This window comes from Heterocephalus glaber, unplaced genomic scaffold (assembly GCF_053883595.1).
Source record: "Heterocephalus glaber isolate CG9 unplaced genomic scaffold, H.glaber_assembly_v1.0 deba00001444, whole genome shotgun sequence".
Lineage (NCBI taxonomy): Eukaryota > Metazoa > Chordata > Mammalia > Rodentia > Bathyergidae > Heterocephalus > Heterocephalus glaber.
In genome coordinates this window covers 1,142,212-1,163,232 of record NW_028258297.1, presented here as the reverse complement: position 1 = coordinate 1,163,232, position 21,021 = coordinate 1,142,212, and the positions used below count along the sequence as shown (strand labels likewise).

The following is a 21,021-nucleotide window of genomic DNA, read 5'->3' as shown; positions in this document are numbered from 1 at the left end:
TCATCTTCTGCCAGGCTATCTTACCGAAGCGGTGTAAACAACCTTTCCGAGTCAATACTGCTAATTTGTGTTCTGCCACTATCAAGCCTTTCATCCAGATTCCAGATTGGTAACTGTACAGTTGGACAGAGAATTCTATGTTAAAATATCTTTTCATTAATCCTACAAAACCTTTATTGAACATCCACTTTATGTAGTTACAGCCCCTTTTAAAATCTGTAAAAAGTACATGATCTCCATCTTATTTTTTTCTTGATTAGATTTGCTAGACATTTATCTAGTTTATTAGTCTGTTGAAAAAGTAGTTATTTAATTTATTTATAAGACCTGTTTAATACATCTCTTCTAATCCATTATTTTTCTTGATTTAAGCAGGAATTCTACTTTTTCCTTTTACTTTCTCAGTCTATTTCTATCTTCTAAATTGAATGCTTAGCTCAACTAATTTGGTTTTGTGTCTTAAACACTGCTGCAGAAGGCTTTTGATGGATCAACGGAGGGTGACTTTGCAGCCAAAGTCCTGTGCTGTCATTACCTTAGGGTCACAAGTGCTCTGCAAGAGGACACAGCGCCGTGAATGTCAGAGAGCCGCCTCGGACAGGACTGTCCCTACAGCCCTATGCCCACTGCAGGGCTGGTTGGACCCAGGGTGGCAGAAAGTACAGCTGCATCTCCAGGAGGTCACATCTGTGCACCGTGTGGCCCAAGCTGGAGAGTTGCTAAGGGGACAGAATCATCGAGGGGAAAAGGTCTGACCAGCAGCTGGTCCCATTCCCTCAAGCAGAGGCCCTGGAATGTATCACCCAGAGGTCAGAGCAGCTGAGCGAGACTCAGGCGTGGGACCTCAAGGGGCCTTTCCTTTCCTGACCAAGTCTCCGAGACTGCGTGGGCTGCCCCTGTCCCCAGCACCTTTCTAAGACAGACTACAATCTGGAATTTTTGCCTTCTTTTTTTTTCAATTTGACCAATAAAAAAATGGACCAAATTTTTTAGGAAAAGTTTCCACCTGGTAAACCCTCTTAATTTTTTAAAAAACATTAATATCTGTCTGTATTTTACTGTGGTTGGAACTTAGCCCATAAAATGCGTGACTAATAGAATGAAGATTTTGTTTGAGACTTTACAATTTTCATTTTTCTCCTTGTTTTCCTGGGGCCAATGAGGGGCAATGCATTTTTTTGCATTGTAAAGGAAAAACTGAGTCTGACCTACATTATTGCTTTATTTACCTATTTTGATCTGTTTTCCTCTCCTGCGGTGCCAAAGCATGGTAAGCACGGGGGACGTGGCCTGCTTCATTCACTGCTGCATCCACACCTCCCGTGACTGTTTGGGGCCCAAAGTGGATGCCCCATAAAGACTTGTGGAAAGAATAGCTCTATGGAGCAAGTTTACTCACTGATTTAAGTTTGCAGGCCATGTTTCAATAGTCCACTTTACATATCCATAATTTAAAAAGATGTGCAAACTCCCAGTAATAGTGCATTCATTTACATTTCCTCTGGAGTTTCTATCTGGTGTTTTCTTAACACCTTTTCAACACCAAACTCAGAAGCTGAGGAGACAGCTCTTCCATGGTGACGGTGATGACAGTTACGGTGGAAATGTCTCCAGACTTGGTCTCTAACCACAAACAGCAGGAAACCAGAAAAATACATCTAAGATTCAGTTTCAGACATCGACACCAGGCAGCCCAGGAAGCACCCCTCTGAGGAGGAAGTGATGTGGTGACCCTGACTTCCGCATGCAGGGCATGTCAGGCCGAGCGTGGAAGTAGGCTGAGCTGGGGACACAGAAGCAGGTGTTCCTGGTCCCTGACGTGGCTAGAATTTGCAGGGTGCAACAGTACAGAGGAAGCAGCCTCTTGCACCCTCCTGGGTCTCCTTGAGCCTGTGGCTGAATGCTAAGTGTATAGATGGAAGGCAGAGTTCAGAGGCCTCCTCGGAGCTCAAAGCCCTGTATCCTGAGGGTCCTCCAGCACTGGGAGTCACTCATGTGCCCGTGACCCCAAAGGCAGAGAACCAGGTGGACTCATAGCCCATTCAGCAAAACCCAGGAGTCTGAAGCTAATCCAGCCTCTCTGTGAAGAACACTCCAGGCCTATACAAGACCAGTCTGAGCAGAAAGTGGCATCAGTGCCACCAAAACAAAACCCAAACTCTCTCAGGGAGGACACTAGACCACACTGATGAGCAGAACAATGACAGTGTCAAGCCTCCAGCTAGAAATCAGTAGATGTGTTAATCACAGGAGAATAAGCCCATAACTCTAGGAAAAATCAATCTATAGAAAAATACCCAGAGATGCTGGGATTTGCAGACAGAGGCAGTAAAACAGATATTATGAATGCACTTACAGGTTTAAAGAAGACACGTGATCACAGTGAAGAGAGAAAGATAGACAATGAAGAAAATACAAAAATCCAATGACTAATGCTGGAAACTACAACTTCCACCATGAAATGATACACTGGGTGGAATTCCGCTCATACAACCCAGAGCAGAAACAAATAAAACAAACACTGCACAGCAAGCACCCAGAGCAAAGTGTGGAGGGAAGAGGAAAACTGAAAGCCATTGCAGGGCCTCAGGGGCATGTGTGTAGCGTCTGTCTACATGCCCAATGCCAGAGCCTGGACAAAGGGATTCAGAAAAATGCTTGATGACATCACAGACCTTTTTTTTCTCTGAATTGAATGAAACTTTAAACATCCACCTAATGAGCTGGTAATTGCAATTGATTCAAACTCATCTCAAATATAAAATTCACAATATGTTTTTAAAAATCTATTCCTAACCTGGGCATTGTGGCACATGCCTGTAATTCTAGCTATTCAGGAGGCTGAGGTAGGAGGATTGCAAGTAGAAGCCCAGACTGGCAGCTTAGGGAGACTCCGTCTCAAAATAAAAAGGAGGATCGGAGTAGGGGCCTGGGGAGGCAGCTCAGTGGTAGAGTGCACTTGGGTTCAATCCCTAGTACTACAAAACAGTCTGACCTTATTGATCTAAATGAGAGAATGGAAGAACCAGATTTTGACCCAAAAATAAAGACAGCCAAATTTAAATGTTTCTTTCTCTTTTTAGTTAAAAATCGATGATAGAAAACTTTTGTTTATAGAGAAATCCCAACCATTACTCAAAAGTAAAGTTAGAATTAGAAATTTATCATTTTGCAATTCTTAATAGCATAATTGATCCACTCAATAACCATGCATGGTCACTTCTCCAGTCACCCCACAAAATGGCAGCTGGAAGTCGGGGTTGGGCCTGTCCCAGCCAGTCTTGGTGTCACTAAGACACATGTGCCTCCTAGGGTGAAACCATGGCAAGGACACTCACCACCCTGGGGCTGAGCTGGCCTCAGATTCGTCGGCACTCTACGTGAGCACACATCACGTGACACCAGCTTTTCCAACATGTCACTGGTGTCAAAGGGAAAGGGAGCTGTGGTTGGAAGTAAAACCTAGGAGTATGTAGCCGCTGAATGCAAAGAAAGAGCCAGCTATTAAAAGACCCCTTAGAGAAAAATGGGAAAAGTTTGAAAAAGAATTTTAAAATATAAAATATCAAGGAATTATTGTAACTTTTGCCAGATGCGATAATGGCATGGTGGCTAGTGAAGAAGATGGATGGATAGGAGGATGGAAGGATGGATATATGTACAGATGGATGGATGGGAGGGTGGATGGATGGATATATGTACAGATGGATGAATGGGAGGGTGGATGGATGGATATATGTACAGATGGATGGATGGGAGGGTGGATGGATGGATAATAGACAAAGATAGATGATAGATATAGATAGATGATAGTGTGTACGTATCTTTTTAAGGAAGGATGCACAATGAAGTATTTTTGGTCGAAATAGACATGATATTCAGAGTATGATTCTAAATATTTGAAAAAAGACAGGAGAGATGAAGAAATATTGGCACAGTGCTGATAGGATATTTTCTACTGAGATGAGTGTATACTTTGATATTAAAATACTCTTCTCTCTACTCTTTGAAATCTTTCATAATAAAAAGTTAAGCTATTGTGATGAGTAAAAGAATGAAGTAATAATTGTGCTACAGGGCTATGCAGAAATGTCCACTTTGAGCCAGGCATGGTGTGGCCCATGACTATAATCCCAGCCCTCAGGAGGCTGAGACAAGAAGATCATGAATTTGAGGCCAGCCTAGGTTACACAACAAGTTAGAGGCCAGCTTGGAACATAGAGAGATGCTGTCTATAAATAAATAAACAAATAAATAAATAAATAAATAAATAAATAAATATGTGTGTGTGTGTATATATATATATATATATAAATACATGAAAGAAAGAAAATTTAAAAAAAGGAATGTCCACCTTGAATACAAAGAATTGGAAGTTGGTGAACATAATTAGTCATTAAAATTATTCTAGACAACAAAATCAATCCTGAGAATTTCCCCCTGAAGATAGCATGATGCCCTGGAATGGGGCATAGGCATGGAAAGGCAAGCAAACTCAGCAAAACAGTAAAAGCAAAGGTGGAAGGCTGGTGTGGCCCACAGGGACCCTGAGGGGCTAGAGACTCCATCTGTCCTCAGTGTCCTTGCTGTCTCCACAAGCCCTGAGCAGGATTCAGGGGTGCAGGGCAGAGACTGCGCTGGGCTCACTGGCCTAGCTCGGTGGAGGCTGAGTATTTGCTGAAGGACTGAGTGGATTTCCAAGTGCATGGAACCTGAGCCTCTCAAGGACCCTATGGATGGGCTGGGTTTGCTCAGAGAAGATTAGAAGGATCCAGAGAAGAGTCCTTCAAACATTTGAAGAACTTTCAAGGAAAAGAAACAGTTGTCCTGTGTGAGTGCACGTGTGTGCGTGCATGCGTGCGGAGCATTGTGCCCAAGCTCTTCAAAGGCCACCCTGAAACCTAGGAGTATCAGGAGGTGAGAAAAAGATGACAGTGGAAGGCTGTGTGACACTTCTTGTGTTTAAATTGTGCTATCCAAGGTTGTGCCTGATAGTAGCATCCAGCTCTGGTCTCACTGGGGCTCAAGAGAGCAGAAGTAGGAAAACATCCACAGAGACTGTGTGAGAGGAGACCGAGGACAGGTCAGGCTCTCCAACTCAAGGCCCAGGTGTGTGTGTGTGTGTGTGTGTGTGTGTGTGTGTGTGTGTGTGGTGGGTAAGAACAGGAGAGGGGGCTGTAGAGAGGACCAGAGAAGAAGGGAAGGAAGACGGGCAGAAAGGGATTTTGCACAGCGTCCTTCTGGTCTCAGCCCTGAGTATGTTAACACAACCCCCTTATTGACAGATAAAGAAAAAGTGAAACTGAGGGAGATGTGTAAAGCCAGCATAGCCTCAGGAAAACATCAATAGCTACAGACAAAACCCAGGAGAGTTGCTTCTTACCATCCTTTGACATCCAGTTCAAATAACGCCCCCAGAGAAACCATACACACACTATTTTTCTGCATAGAAATCTAGGAAATATCCCTCCCCATTATTTTTGGAAGGTAAATGTGGCTTGTATTGTCTCATTTCTTGTCTGTGTTGTATTAATAAATAATTGAGCATTGTGTGCTGGCTTCAGTCCCCAAGTCCCTAATGCTAGGGATAATAAAATAGATGACATTACATGAAGATGCATTATTAATTGGGATCTACCATCTCAGTAACAGGCTGACAATCACTAAAGTTCGATGAATTGATCTCACATAAATTCTTTGTTCTTCAATTTTTCAAGATCTCTTGATAAAGTCTCAGAATAGCAGCGTCTTTCCCAGAACCCAGCTCTGCTTGACTCTGTTCCACCTCAGCAGCCTACTTGGGGTCCCACGACTGTCACAGGGGGATCAGGAACCCTGGAGTCAGTGGAAGCTCTCAGCCAGTGTGCCCTCTGCTAGCTCTGGACACGTCAGTGGGGGAAGCCCCTCTCTTGTCAGCCTGACCTGGAAGTGACAGCATCATTCACGGGGACCAAGCTGCCTGATCTCACCAGGCTGCAGAGGGACCCTGCACCATCAGACCCTCTACACCCAAAGGCAATGTGGACAGACCTTCCAGGGCACAGACAAGCAAAGCTGCCAGGTCCACTCAGCCACTGGGGAGTTGGCTCCCTTGCCCACTCCTCTCTGGCTGGTTCACACAAGAGGAGCACCCCCCAGCAGGGGCCAGAAAGCTCCTGGAAGAGGCAGTGGGAAAGAGGTAGATGTCAGCCAGCTGCATGCAGCATCCTCTGCCTGAGACCACAAGCATGGTGCGATTCCTCCTCCAGGAAGTATCCAGGGGCTACCTGAGCTGACCTAGGCAGGTGAAGGTGCTCAAAGACTGAGCACCTGGAAAAACCAGCCCAGGTCGGAGATGTGTCTCCCACAAGCTGGAAGCTGTTGCAAAATAGGAACCAAGAAAGGTCTTTTCCCCTTACTGGACCCTGCAGCTAGGCGCCCAGGTCTCTGTGGTCCTGCGGGTACCAGCACCAAGGCCAGCTCCTCACCATCCAGAAACCTTGCTTTGCATGCAATTCTCTGCCAGGGACCTGGCCCTCTTCCCCTTGGACTAACTCCAAGGTGCACTGAAAACTCTCCCATCCTCATGCTCCTGTGGTCCAACTCCACCCACTGGATTCTCATCCCTGCACACCCGGGATGATACCAGGAGCGACAAGCTAGAATCCTCTCTTCTCCCAGGTTCTTGGGCCCCCCCCCCCGGTACCACCAGCTGGGGACTGCACCCCTGGGTCCTCCGTGTGGTCAGGGAGGGGATTGGCAACCATTCACAGAAGGGAATTTGGTCCCTGAAGTGGAGAAAAGTTGCTCAAGATGTTCTGAGAGCCTTTTTCATTATATTCACTCTGACACGTTTATTAATTTAGTGGGCTTCTTAATTAAAGGCCCAATGAATAATTGAAACATAGCTTTTGATTATGCTGAAGTTGGTGCCATTTGGAGTTATAATTGTAACTAATAAATTAGTTAAATAGGTGAGGTGATGAAATCCTGTCTTAAGGGAACACTCATAATTTCAAGAATTTATCTACATGTCATTCAGAAGATTTATGCAGAAAAAGTAGATGATCAGAAGAAATCCCCACACCCAGTCTTTTTAATCAGCCAAGTCCTCTCTGTAAGTGTGGCATTCCTAATAATTCACTGTACCTAACACACAGGGAAAGGGACATGACTGCTCCTCCCAGGACCCTCTCAGATTTTTCCTCCAGCCAGAATCCCTAGAGAGGGGAAGAGGAGACTCTCTGGGTGTCCCAGGCTCCAGAGCACCGGACACAACCTGAACCCCATGGCACAGCCCTCTCCCAGGAGGCAGCTGTCTTCATGGCCTCTCTCCCTGCTGTCCCCCTCTGCACCTTGTCAAGGCAGTTTACCAGGCTCCTGCTCAAGCCAGGCACCTGTGTGACCACCAGCTGTGGCCCTGAGCCAGCCAGCCAGGCTGCGTCCCCATTCTGAGGCGGGTGGACTGCACACACCGGGAGACGAAGGATGGAGCCATTTCCAGAGGGGACTGCGGGACAGAGCATGGGGACACGCCTCAGCCTCAGGACGTCCTCATGCCAGCCTCACCGAGCTGCACTTCTGGGAGGAGATCATGAGACAAGCTCCCTGTCTCTCCTTTCACTCACTCACTCACCAAACAACCAGAGATCATCCGACAGATGCACACCAAGTCTCCCATTGGGCTCTAGGTTCAGCACAACCAGACAGGGAAGGCTCTGTCCCAAGAGGCTCACAGGGACCACACAGGACCTGCCCTCCCCACCTTCCTCTCGGAGGAGCTGTCCTTACTCAGCAGACAAGGGAAGGGGCAGAAGTTCCATGAGGATGTGCTAAGGGGAGGCAGAGGATCAGAGTCCTTCCCTCTGATCAGCAGGCCAGCCAGCAGTGCTCCCATCACCTCCAGCACCACCCCAGCTCCATCCCTCCCTCCTGACCTCTGCCAGCAAGACCAACACGCCCTCCTCCTGCCTGGGTTCCCACACAGCCCCATCCTCACTGTGGGAGAAGCTTCTGGCCAGCTTCCTTCCTGGGCAGATGACCCTGGGCTGGGGTGGGGCCTTCATCTTCACAGTGACACATCCTGCTGTGACAATGTCACTGCCGTGGGCCATGGGGGGCCATCTGGCCGTGGGAATGCAGGAAGCAGGTGTGTGGTCTTCCTCTCTGGTACTCAAGGTGCTGCTCGGTACTGCCTGTCTCAGCCAAGGGCTGCATTGCTCCGCTGTTGCAGGAGCTGGTGAGGACAGGGCCCAGGGGTCTCAGAAGGGGGGTGGGGTGGCTAAGGCCATGGGTGTGTCCAGCAGAGATGGCCTGGCCTCACCCCTGCAGATGCCCCAAGTGGGACTGTGGTGGACAGGACCCCCGTCCTGCTGCGCCCCTTACAGGGCAAGCTCCTAACTACAGCATGGGTGGAAGCAACTGCCTCCCAGAAGACTAGGGCTAAGTGGGGAAGAATGTGCCGAGCAGCGGGCCCTCCTCTCAGCCTCTCTGCCTGAAACTGTGCTCCAGCTGCCTCTCACCAGAGCCCACACAGGAGGACCAGCTCCCAGCCTCCAAGTGCAGGCAGAGCTCGGCCCCCTGCCTTGACGTCTCTCGGCCAGGAGCCCTCGGCTGCCCCCGGCATGGTCACCCTTCAGGGCCAGCACCAGAGTGTCTCACAGCTCCCCCTGTGCCCTTGGTCTGGGCACCCGGTCAGTCAGGCCCCCAGGACAGGCTCCACGTGCATGTGGCACAGCCACAGGCCCCCCGCGGCGGGACTCTCGAAGGGCCATCCGCACGTCTGCCCAGGGGCTTTCACCAAGAGCAGCTTCTCAGCTGTGCAGCCTGTCTTTCCATTTTCCTCCTCAGGTTTGTGGGACTAACGCAAGATGATAGAGTTCCCGGATTCTGTTTTTTCCACATCAGACTGCTGGATTAGGGAGTTCCCCTCTCACAATCTAATCTTTCCAAGCTCTCTCAGGGGCTAAGGGTGAGCTGTTTTTGTGGCATATTCAACGGAGCTAACAAAATGTGATTGTTTTTGAAGAACATGAATCATGTGGCTTTGCTGACCATCCGTGTCCCCTGTGTTCTTTTGCTTCTTTCCCGGCAGAGCTGTTTGGTTCCAGTGGAGGTACCAGTTTCCCATCTAGTTTCCCATCGTGTCTAAGTTTCTTCTCTTCCAGGAGTTTTTGCTCTTACGTTAGCTGTCACATGGGTGCACTTACCTCTATCACATTAAACGCCCCACAAACAGGGTAACGTATCCGCCCACAGTCACTCTCTGACCCCTTAGTGTGACATTACCATCATCACCCGCTGTGTCCAGCCTCCTTCTGAGCCCCTTCCTTTCTTAAGAACCACGGAGCAGGCTTTGTTTTCTGAGTCAGTCAGTCATCCTCTGCACTGGGCGAGTGTCTTCCCGCACAGTACAATTGATTCGTATCCTTAGTTTAATTTCTCCCTTCTCACTTCTTTTTTCTACCTTCAGCTCTACTGTGTTTGTTCCCTTTCACAGTCTCTTCCTTGCCATGGGTCCAGGCTCCATTCATCCCTCCTCCTCTGTCACACTGGGGGGCCCACAGTAGTCACCACACCACCCTGGCCCTCACGGCTAAGACACTGTCACCCTGCCCAGGGCAGCCAGTGTGGCCCAAACTGCACCAACCCTGCACAGGCGACGGAGACCAGTTCAGGGCTGAAAACCACAGACCAACCATAGCCAACACTGCTGTTCTGGGGCAGATGGGCTACCAGGCTCACTAGTGTGGGGACTCGCTACGCGGCCACTCACAGCCACCGCTGGCCGATACTCCACCCACGAGGACGCCATGGCCATGTGACACAGCATGTCCACTGTGCTCAGCCCTCAGAGAACTGGCTGGAAAGTCACCTCTGTAATTTTATCCATAAAGGAAACCAAACTGAAGTGCTTTAGTTCTAGCCACACATGGAGAAGGAAGTGAAATATGAGTCTCAGCCCGGGCACCTGGTCTCACAGGAGGGGCCCTCGCTGCAGACCCGGAGTCTCAACCTCATCAGACCATGATGCAGTCATGGCTTCTGTAATGACGGAATAGGACAGTGTTGGAACCCAGCCCCAAACCTAAGCAGAGTTCAGACATTTTAAGAACACGGGGGTTAAGGGGCTTACAGCCTTATCTCAGACTCGGAAAGTCAGTGAGCTTATTTACTGAATATTCATTCCAGGGAGGATGACGCCTTTTTTTAGGCATCACAGGGAAGGCTTGAGGTGAGACTGCTCTTGGCCTGAAGGCCCTGCTGTCCTACATGAGGCCCAGCTCCCAGAAAGGCACCAAGGCCTCCTTGGAGGTCAAAGTCCTATGGTCTGGTGGCCTCACGGCAGCACCCAGGGACTAACACAGCCCAGCTGTCTCAAGGGCCAGTGGCCCTCACCTGCCTGCACCTGGGCACCCAGCACGGGAGGGATCAGGCGCCCGCCAGGCCCTCTGACTGAGCTGGGAAAGACCCCTGGTCTGCAGCCACCCCCCCCCCGACCTCGCATCCCCCCACCCCCACTCCCTCCACCCTACCATTCCCCCTCTCAAATGCTGCCTCCTCTCCTCCTGGCCCCACTGGAAGAGGAACTGAGCCAAGCGTGAGGCCACAGGCCAGCAACTGAGTCCTTGGGGACAGGACCTGGGACCCCACAGGGGCTGGCAGAGTCCCCCCAAAAGCTCAGCTTTCCCCAGTGTCTCTGGGCTCCAGGGCACCAGGGAGGCCAGGCTGCTCCACCCACTGTACCCCACCTCCTGGAATATGCCCAGTGCATTGTCCAGGAGCCATTTCAGACCAGCGGTGCTGGGAACCTTGGGACCCAGGATCTACCCTGGGCCCCAGGATCTACCCTGGGCCCTACCCTGCCCCTTACCCTTCGCTGAGTACTGCCTGGGGCCGGAACTTGGTTTCCCCCAGGACACAGTGACAAGTCTTGCTCAACAGGCAGCTGCATAGACACAGATGCCGCAGCCCTTGACCCCTGCTCCACTGCGGTCACTACTCAAGGGGCCTTACCTGTGGGTGTCAGCCATGGTTTCTACCAGGCTCACACAGAGCTCAAAGACAGGCAGACACCAGGGCAGGCAGCACCGTGGAGCCCCACAGGCCCCTGCTACACCTGACCAGTGGGAATTCATCCTGCCTCAGCCTGCTGCACAGCAGCAGCTCAGCTGAGTTACTGGGAAGTAGGAGACGTAGAAGGAGAGACAGACAGAGAGAGAGATGGAGAGACAAAGAGATAGACAAAGGGAGAGTCAGAGAGTTGGAGAGAGACAAAGACAAACAGGGAGAAACAGACAGAGACAGAGAGACAGGGCGAGCATGCTCTAAGCCACCAGGAGCCACATGTGAAAATCAAATGGGACTGACTTTCAATCCCAAACGGCCAGTTTCGAACACCCTCTCCACCGCGGGGCTGATACTGCGCTGTGACAGACTCTGCTGATGCCCACCGCCCCGCCACTGTTCTGTGGCCAGGGCAACACACTTGGGGCCTCCCGTGTGACTCAGTCAGGTGACTCTTGAACCCTGAGTGTGGGTGGTTTTTTCTTGCTTATGAAAGTCAGATGACATAAAAATATCCAATTTGAAACTGTTACATGTAAAACTGCAAGACCTGGAAAAATTCTGAAGCTAAGTTCTTGGTGAACAATTTCGTCTGCTTCTGTAATGATTGATTCGCTCTGATTGGGGCCATCTAGTAATTTATGTCTTCCTGAAAACCCAGGCTCTTTGTCCGGATTCTAAACCTTAAAGAGGTCCTAGCACTGTTCCCTCTTCACTTTTCCCATTTGTGATTTTTTAAAGTTTGTTTTCAGTGCTGGGCATAAAACCCAGGGTCTTGCATGTGCTAGAAAGGCACCGTACCCAAACTGCCTTATGATTGTTTGATTCATACAGGTTCATCTCTCATTATATTGTTTAAAGAGCATATTTCCACTGACTTGTACAGGATTTTTAAAAAGTTGTAACTTAGGGCCGGGGATTTAGCTCAGTTGCTCCGCCGCCTGCTTTGCAGCTCAAGGACCCGAGTTTGATCCCCGGTACCAAAAAAAAAAAAAAAGTTGTAACTTGTCATTTTATCAATGGTTTGTATTTTTGTTGACATAATTTGTCAGAGTCCACCATGTATACACACTTCAGGAAAAGAAAAACTTGTATAAATATTTTAATACTAAATTTATTGAGATGTCATGAGGTTATTGTAAGTTACCTTTGGCTTCTACAATGACAAGAGGTACCCAAAGCAGTGGCCATTATCTTCCGACATTTATTAGTACAGCGACCCTTGGCCATTGAGGTTGCTGCACGTGCATTTCCAAATTCTTCTCCAAGGGATGACAGTGGAGTGGATTTTCTGTGATATAAGACGTCCTCACTACTAGGGTCCCCATTACTAGGGTAACACCATCTGTTGAAAAAAATCATGCTGTTTTTCTTTTCCTGAAGTGTGTATAAATTTTTTTGGCAGATTCCGTATTTATGGGGTAAGATGTAATTTTTTTCTTTAGTAACCCCCACCCTGTCCTCCCCAGAGCCACCTGTTCTCTCTATGACACCATCCCCCAAACACCACGGGCACAGGAACAAGGTGAAGACCAGACAGAGAGGAGAGGCTGCCTCAGGACATGCTCACCACATGCAGCCCTGACTCCAGGTCACAGTGTGACATCACAAGCTAGAGCACTGGTAGGGACACAGTCCTCCAGACTTGGTCCGGGTAGATGAGGAGCTCACACCTCGAGATTACACAAGAAGAAGCCTGAGCAGCCTGCAGGATGACCTGGGAGAGCCGAGGGCCAGGCTCCCAAAGGAGAGAGATGCCACCCCCAGACTCCCAGCCACCCCAAGATCACAAGCAGCAGCAGCAACTATGGGTTCGCTACTCATACTGGGCTCCTGGCTACACACCCCGGATGACTCAGATGGGCTGAGCTGGCTGCTGTACAGGTGTCAACAGGGCCTGAGTGTCTCCTACCAAGACCTGAGAGTGGACTCCTGGCTCATCTTATCATCCACACAGCCTAGAAGAGACAGAATCAAGTCAAGGCCCCAGTCTGCAATGTCGAGACCTCCACAAGCCACTGTCGACAGCACAGTGTCCACTTCTCCCATACAGGCGTCCTTCCCGGGCAGGGTGACTGAGCACACACTGCCCAGCTGCTTTTCAGAACAGCAGGGAATCTGTAAAGGAACGTGTTATTATCCAATGACAGCCTGTGATCGTCAATGACTTAACTGAGAGAATCGAAGTACAAATTGCCGGGTTCGCTCAATTACTGCTAAAATGGTATAAAAGCATTTTAATTGTAATCAGAGCACACTCTCTCCAGTGTGGCTATTAAAGGGAATAATGAGCAGTCATAAATACAGTGACCCATTTATCCTCCTCCTCCGCCCACCAAACAGAAGCACTGGTCCCACCACACGGCACACGGAGCAGAACCAAGTTAATTAGGTTTGCTGAATTAGTGGAACATCTAAATTGGATTCCATTCCAGTGTTTAGTTGAAATTTATCTTAGCTTGGAGCTGGTTTTCTAGCTGAAAAACAAGTGACAAGGAAAATAATGAACCTAATGCAAAATGATTTTCTTTTAAAAAAATTAAAGTGAAAAGATGCATCGCTGAGACTTACTCGATATCTTTTTCCTTCTGCAAAGATGGTATGCAATCCTCAGAGATAATTGTAGTTGCAGAGCTGTATGCTTCATTACCCTCTTGTGATGTAGGATTCCCATCCCTCAGTGGCAGGAGGAGAGGCTGGTGTTTTGGGGTTCAGTTTCTTGGGTTTGGATTTTGTAACTAAGACGTAAAGAGCCCTGGTGCTCAGGCATGGGCTGTTCCCCTCCTCTTCTCGGTGTGAGCTGCACTGAGGTCAGGCCAGACCTGCATCCAGGGTTAGGGGAGAGCAGGTGAAGCTGAGGTGGGAGGAGTTCCACCGTGGGAGCCACAGCCAAACTCTGCTGTTACCACCTTGAGCCCTGGAGTCTTGCCTTGCTCCCCAGAGAGCCCCAGGATCTGGGGAGAGCCCACAGGGCAGGAGCCAGGTGGCACTACTCTCACTGCTGTGTTGCTGGGCCTGCGTCCCTCAAGCTCACTGGCCCTAGACAGTTGGAGCAGAGGCTACAGCTCTCTGGCAGCAGTGTGGCCAGCTCCCTACCTCCATGCCCCAGGGTAGAGGGGACCCATGTGACCTGCCGGGGGGCAGGGACCAAAGCTGCAAGCTGCTGTCCACAGCATCACGCTGTTCCTGGTCGGCCGGGCCAAGCTGGGCAGGGAGGCAGAGGCAGGAAGGCCACAGCCAGCAAGGACAAGCAGAGACACAGGTGGGTGGCTGCTGTGGACGGGTGGCCAGGTGATCCTCACTACTGCCAGGAGGGCCAGGGCAGGGGTGCCAGGGCCCAGAGGGAGCAGACAGGGGCGGTGGGGTGTGGGGCATGGGCCTCCAGGGAGGGATGCACCCCCCACAACAGCAGGACAGGTCTGTCCTCCACAGTGTGTCAACAAGGCCAGGCCCAGAAGACCACGCTGCAGCTCAGCAGCCCAGAGAAGAGACAAGGTCTTTGATCAGAAGATACAGTTCCAAAGGTGGGGTGCTGTAGAGTCAGGGGGAAGTAGGAAAAGGAATCAGCCCAATGGTATTGGGGGCAGAAAAGAGCCCCAGTGCCTCAATGCCAAGGTCATCACTCATGGGCAAAAGAGTGGGAGAGGAGCTGGGGAGGAATCACGCACAGAAGAGGCTGTTGGGGTCCCGGATGGAGTTCACACAGCACATGGGCTGCAGGTGGTCACCCTGCTGGGCACTCGGTCTTCTCAGGGGATTGGGAGGCAGGAGTGGCACCTTCCGTCAGCTGAGGGGTCCCCACAGTGAGCCCAATTCTCTCTGTCCCATCTAAGATCAGAGACCCAGTTTCAGTGAGCAAATAGTGAGACACAAATCAAAGGACATAGTTGTAAACAAAAACAAAGATGACTTCAGACAAATGATTAACAATAGTAACCCAGGAGCTGTGGGGAAGGGTGAGTTTGGGAGAAAGTTAAAACTCAATTGTTTCTTTGCCTTGCTGGGGAGGAGGACAAATAGCATGAGTAATTCTAGACTTTATTGTGATGAAGATATGCTACCACTGCAAGGGTGGCAAATGTGTCTGTGTGCGCGCACACACACACACACACAACACACCAACCTGGAAGAGCAAAGCAAACTGAACAATGCTAAGAGCGCCCAGTTCCATGATTCTTCCCTGTGGATGGACTGCAGACAGAAATCCATTTCCTGTTCCCTCAAATACTGTGGTAAAGGCTTGTTGTTGTCCCCATCAAAAAAAGTCAGGTGCAATTGAGGAAAAGTAGACACTCACTGTCTCACTGCAAGGGAAATGCAGGTCAGGGAAGCTGGGGAGGAGGCAAAAGAAGCCCTGTGGCCACATCCACAGCCCACAGAGTGGGAGCAGGCTGGCTTAGACCTGCCCTCCACACACTCACGCTCTGTTCGGGGCAGGCAGAGCCATCCACGCTGACCTGCTGACAGCTCAGGGGTCCACGAGGACCACAGCTCTCATTCTGTGCTTCCCAGGGGACTGATGCCAGCCTCTGAGGGGTCAGGACAATAGGGCATCATGGTTACTGTGGTTGGCCATGGGTACATCTACGCAGCCTCTGCTTCTAATTCTCTTTAACAGCACCATTTAGAGACCAGAGTATGAGCCACATGGAGATGAAGACACTGGTCCAAGATCACTCAGCAGGTAAGTGGTGGGGTTGGAAGTCAGATCCAGGGACCTCCAGTGAGCCACTGTTCTTCCTGGAGAGAGAGTCCCTCAGAAAAGCACCAAGGAGAGACAGAGGGAATGGCCCGGTGTGGCTCAGGGCTAGGACGCTTGCCCCGAAGGATGGCGAACAGTTCCATCTCCAGCTCTGATAGGAAGAAGGAGCAAGAGAAGGAAGGGAGGGAGGGAAAAAAAGAGGAAGAAAAAGGCAAAAATAGGGATGGATACACACAAAGTAAAAAGTAAACTGATGGGGGCCGGGGATTTCGCTCAGTGGCTTTGCTGCCTGCCTTGCAAAAGCACAAGGACCCAAGTTCGATCCCCAGCACACAAAAAAAAGTAAATTGATGGAAATTTGTTCACATATACAAGTGATACAATAAATATAATAAATGAGTTAACGGCAGTTCTTAAAAGATAGTTTTCAAACAAATCAAGCTAACGGATTAAAGCCATGTAATATTTAGAAGACACATGCCTTTAGAAAAGGACACATATATTATATCATATGCACATAGATCTAGAGACAGAGAACCAGAGACAGCGACCGAGGAGATACTTGTATTATATTTAAAGCATTTCACTGAGAAAACAGCATTAAACACAACCAAAAAAAAGTCCCAATGGAAGAATTCATCATAGAGATATGGCAATGCTGAGATTTAGCACCAGTAATAACATAACTTCAGAGCCACAGTGGCAGCCCAGCAGGGTGTGGAGTCAATGCCTTCTGTGGTTCCCCCCATGGGGACAGAGCCTCGCTATACAGGGCCGAGCTCTGGACAGATGGCCAGCCTAGCACCCTCCCTGTCACAGGACCCCCAGTTCATCTTTCTGACTGAGTCCAGCTTCTCTCTAATGCTGCTGGGCCCATCCTGTTTTCTGTGCTCACAGCAAATTGTGTTCAGCAAGGGAAACCCAGCAGGCCCCAAGGCATGCAACATAACGGGACTGCTCTTCCAGAAATCCGCCATGAAGGTCTGTTCTTCCCAGCCTCTGCATTCATGTCTCCTCATGGAGTTTGTATCCGCAGCTATGTTAACACTTCCCAAAACACCGACCAATAATTTCATGAACAGGAAGGTGGCCAGTGCTTGCCGTGCAGAGGGCCCTGGTGGGTGCCCTCTGGGAACTATCCCTTGTCGTTTTGGAAGGTGGAAAGATAACTGTGGCTGCAGACCTGTGAGGAGACACAGGTGTCAGAATGAAGAGGAACTTCCGGAGTCAACTGAGTCCCTTGCTGCTCTCAGAAGCTTCGAGGCTGAGGTGAGGGAAACATCCTGGGGAATTAGCTTGGAGCAAGAAGAGCTTGGGTTCACACTGGGCTAGGACTTCTAGCATCCTGGGGCCCAGCCCTGTGGCTTCCACAGGACACCCTGTCCCGCCCCACCCTGAGGCTGCTTGAGGCCCTGTGGGAGGCTGCTCTCACCTCTGCCAAGGGGCAGGAGTTGACCCAGTCCCTGTGTGCAAAGGCTCACTAGGACCACACAAAGCCAGTTGGGGCCAGGCCCTGATAAAGATTTTTTATGGGGTTTTTTTTTAGAACCAGTCACAACAAATACTCAATTTGTTGTGGGAGAAAGAATTCTCTTTTTTTAGAATTCTTAATTATAACATTTCCAGAAGCACAACCCTGAGAACGCCAGCTCTGTTGTCACTAAACTGGAAGCTTTAATGCCATGCCCATACTGTGCCTTCAAGAAGTGGGATACACCTTCAAGGAAGAAATCAAGAAGGCCAAGATCTTCTCCAACCACAATTATTTTAATCTAAGACGCAGAGATTTCTTATAAATGAAGTAGTTTTTAGAGCAGTGACATTTGTCATTGGTGTGATCTGTTTGTTTAATATGACTATAGTCAGAAGAGAAGTTGGGCCTGTTATTTTTCCAGAAATTGAAAAAAGTACCATCCTTAAGATTAGGAAGAAGGGGCCAGGGATTTATCTCAGTGGTTCTGCCATATGCCTCTCAAGCGCAAGGTCCTGAGTTCGATCCCTGGTGGTACAAAAAAAAAAACAAAAGATTAGGAAGAGGAAGATCTGTGCCCATGTTTGGGAGACATGTAGAATGAGGGAGAAGTCTTGCAGCTGGAGAGCTTGGACACCACCGGAGGAGCTGGAGACGCCCTCTGTGGTTGATTCTGGAAATCTGATATGTGTGTCTAGTAAACAGAAAGAACCACAGCAGAGAAGAGCTCTGAGCTGAGCCCATGAAGACAAACAACACCTGTGTGCCAGAAGGGAGGAGGGACGATTCTGTGTGTCATGGTCACGGTGGGGCTGTAGGCATAGGGCATTGTGGGGTATAGGGTGCTGTGGGGAATAGAGCACTATGGGTCCAGTGTATTCACACTGTCATGGGATACAGGATTCCTTGCCGTGCACAGACTGGGGACAGATACCCCCAGTATTTCTTAGATGTAATTTTGCTGCAGGGGAGGCCTGGAGAGAGGCTGTGGCACTAAAACCTTGTGTTCTTGACCCAGTGGCAGGGAGGTGACAGGTCAAGAGATACCATGGGCCATGCTTAGGAGCTGGGAACCACGGGCTCAGGCTGCTCCTGACTTCAGTGTGGATTGAGAATTGGCACTGTGATCACAAGACCAGGATGGCTGATGGCCATGCCAAGACTGAGATGCACTACCATTGCCCAGAGACCAGGACAGGCTTGCCGGGAGCCAGAGACTCACACGCTTCATGTCAGCGATGCGTGTTCCCGTGTGGGTACGTGAGGGATTCCATGTGAGAACAGAACACGTGCCTGCCTCCCCCATGAGCTCTGATGCAGCTGCTCCCTCCATTCTTCCTGTCCTATTTAAAGACATCAGCTGTGCACCCTCAACCGAGGCTGTGACCCACTAAATGATGCTGCCCCTGGCGTCATGACCTCTGCCAGAGATCCACATCCTGGCAGCATGGATATCCAATCACCTCCTGACGATGAGAAAGCCAGAGAGAATATTTTTAAGCATATTAACTGCATCCATGAACATACACACACACACATGCACACACGTAATACCTGAGCCAAGAGCTAAGGGAAAACCTACAAGAGAGGTGGACAGCACGTGAGAGTCAGCCATCACCTCAAGTTCCCTTGTGATGAACTTGAACTTCTATTGTTATGGCTTCTGGAAGCAAAGCCAGAGTCTTCCCAAGACCAGGAACATCGCCCAGATCCCTAGCAGATGAGTCAAGTAGGACACGCCAGCCCCAGGGGCACCACAGGGAAAGGGCTGACAAAGGGTGTCAGGCAGAAGCCCTCTCAGGCTTCTTGACAAATGGCCAAACCCACACAGGCTGTGTGGCCCAGGGAAAGTGTCCAGCAAGTATTCACCCTGAAGGAGTTCTGGACTGTGTCTCCCTCTGAGTCCCCAGAGACAAACACTGATATTCTCTGGGGTCTCTGTCCTTGGGCCATGGGGATGTCACAGAGGGATGTTTCCAGAACAATGTGCTACTCATGGTGAAGAACTCAGAAAGCAGACAAGGAAAAGGGAAGAATGACTAGGACATGGGGGGAAAAACAACGCAAAGAAAGAAAAAATGGGCAGAAGACCAAGGCCAGGAATGTTTCAAGAAGCAAAGAGCTTTGTGAAATTGAACAATGAGCCAACAGGCTTTTGAAAGAAGTACATATAATTTTTTAGGGGGGGTGTTTTATTCTCACTGCCTCTTTGACCAGGTCTTTATTCAAAATAAGCTGTCCAATTTTATGTCACCTGTATGGGATAGAGATTTTGATTTTAGGAGTTTATGCAGCAGGCTGCTTTTCTTCAGCAGGTTTCTTTTTAGCTGCTGGTTTCTTGGAAGCTGCAGGTTTTTTCCTAAAGGCTTCTTCAAGGGCTTCTTGGTACCAGCAACCTTTTTTTCTTTCTTCTCTTCCACGGGCTTCTTGCCTTCAACCTTCTCTTCCAATCTGGCTGCCCATGCTGCTGCTTTATCCAGATGGATTGTGTGATTCCTGGCCTGGTGAAGAATGGTATTCCGGCGCATGGTCTTTGCATATGGGTTCAGCTTCAGCATGATCCTCAGGTTCTTCAGAGGATTCTTCTTCAGGACTCTATGATGAATCTTCTTGCGTGATGCCCAGAGGGCTCTTTGGATCTCTGGACTCTTCAGGATTCTGCTCATGTCTGTATTGATCGTTTTGTGCATAGGCAGGTTATAGTTACTCTTGAGGGAAGCAGCTTTACGCCAAGGGCCATACAACTCATCTAACTTCCGGAAAGCACTTTCAGTCCAAATGCAGAAGTGCCCCACATGCCCACCAGGAGCAAGTTTCAGAATATTCAGCTTGCTTACATTAAGCAGAGTAACGCCAGGGATCTTTCTGAAGGCCTTGATGGTACCATTGTCTTCATTATAGATGATGCAAGGTCCCTGCACTGCATAAGACGGCAGTTTCTCATCTTGCCCTTGCCAGCTTGCATTCGCTGAGAGGCATAGACCTTTTTGATATCATTCCAGGCCTTCAGTTTCTTCAGAAGCAAAACAGCCTCCTTGGTCTTCTTGTAACCTTCAAAGTTATGTTCTACAACCAAAGGAAGTTCAGGAACTTCCTCAATTCGATAACCTTTTGATATGACCAGCGCTGGCAAAGCTGAGGCAGCCAGAGCAGAGCAGATGGTGTGTCACTTCTGAGTTGTGTTCACTCTGCAGTGCCAAAGTCGCCAGGTTTTGGTTGGTGCAAACATGCAGCCTCCTCGACACATGTTTCCAAAAGCACCCTGGCCAGAACGGTGGGTCCCACCTCCTCGAACCCTTGGAATTCGAGTCACAGCTCTGCCGGTCCCCCAAGACCCAGCACTGGTCTGGTGACCTGCCAATTCGCTGACAGCATAGGTCTCCCTGTTGTTTTTACATAAGTTGGTGTGAACAAAGTTCACAATATCTGGTCGAATCGGAGCCTTGAACACAGCAGGCAAGGTGACGTTTTTGTCAGACGACTTCCACTTTTCGGAGTACACCGATAGGTATCAGGGGACAAGCACAAGCCATGGCGGGGAGAGGAGAAGGCCACGCTGCTCTCGACCCCGCGGCTGCCACAGGAAAAGCAGAAGTAAATATAATTGTTAAAGAGGAAAATACAATATTTGAAATAATAATTCACCAAATGAATGAGGAGAAAAGGAAATGAAGAAAGGAGAAGGAATTGGTAATTTGATCAGAATAAATCATACACAAATCTGTCAGGAAGGACAAAGAGAAAGATGCTAAGAGAAGTCTAGAGGCAGGAAGGCAGAATGTGAGGCTCAACTTACAATTCT

The 21,021-nt window shown here is 49.3% G+C and overlaps 1 pseudogene; it reads right to left on the bottom strand.

The window, feature by feature from the left end:
* Positions 1–19,420: 19,420 nt before the first annotated feature.
* LOC101717847 (large ribosomal subunit protein uL4 pseudogene) lies at positions 19,421–20,782 on the bottom strand (annotated as a pseudogene).
* Positions 20,783–21,021: the final 239 nt, after the last annotated feature.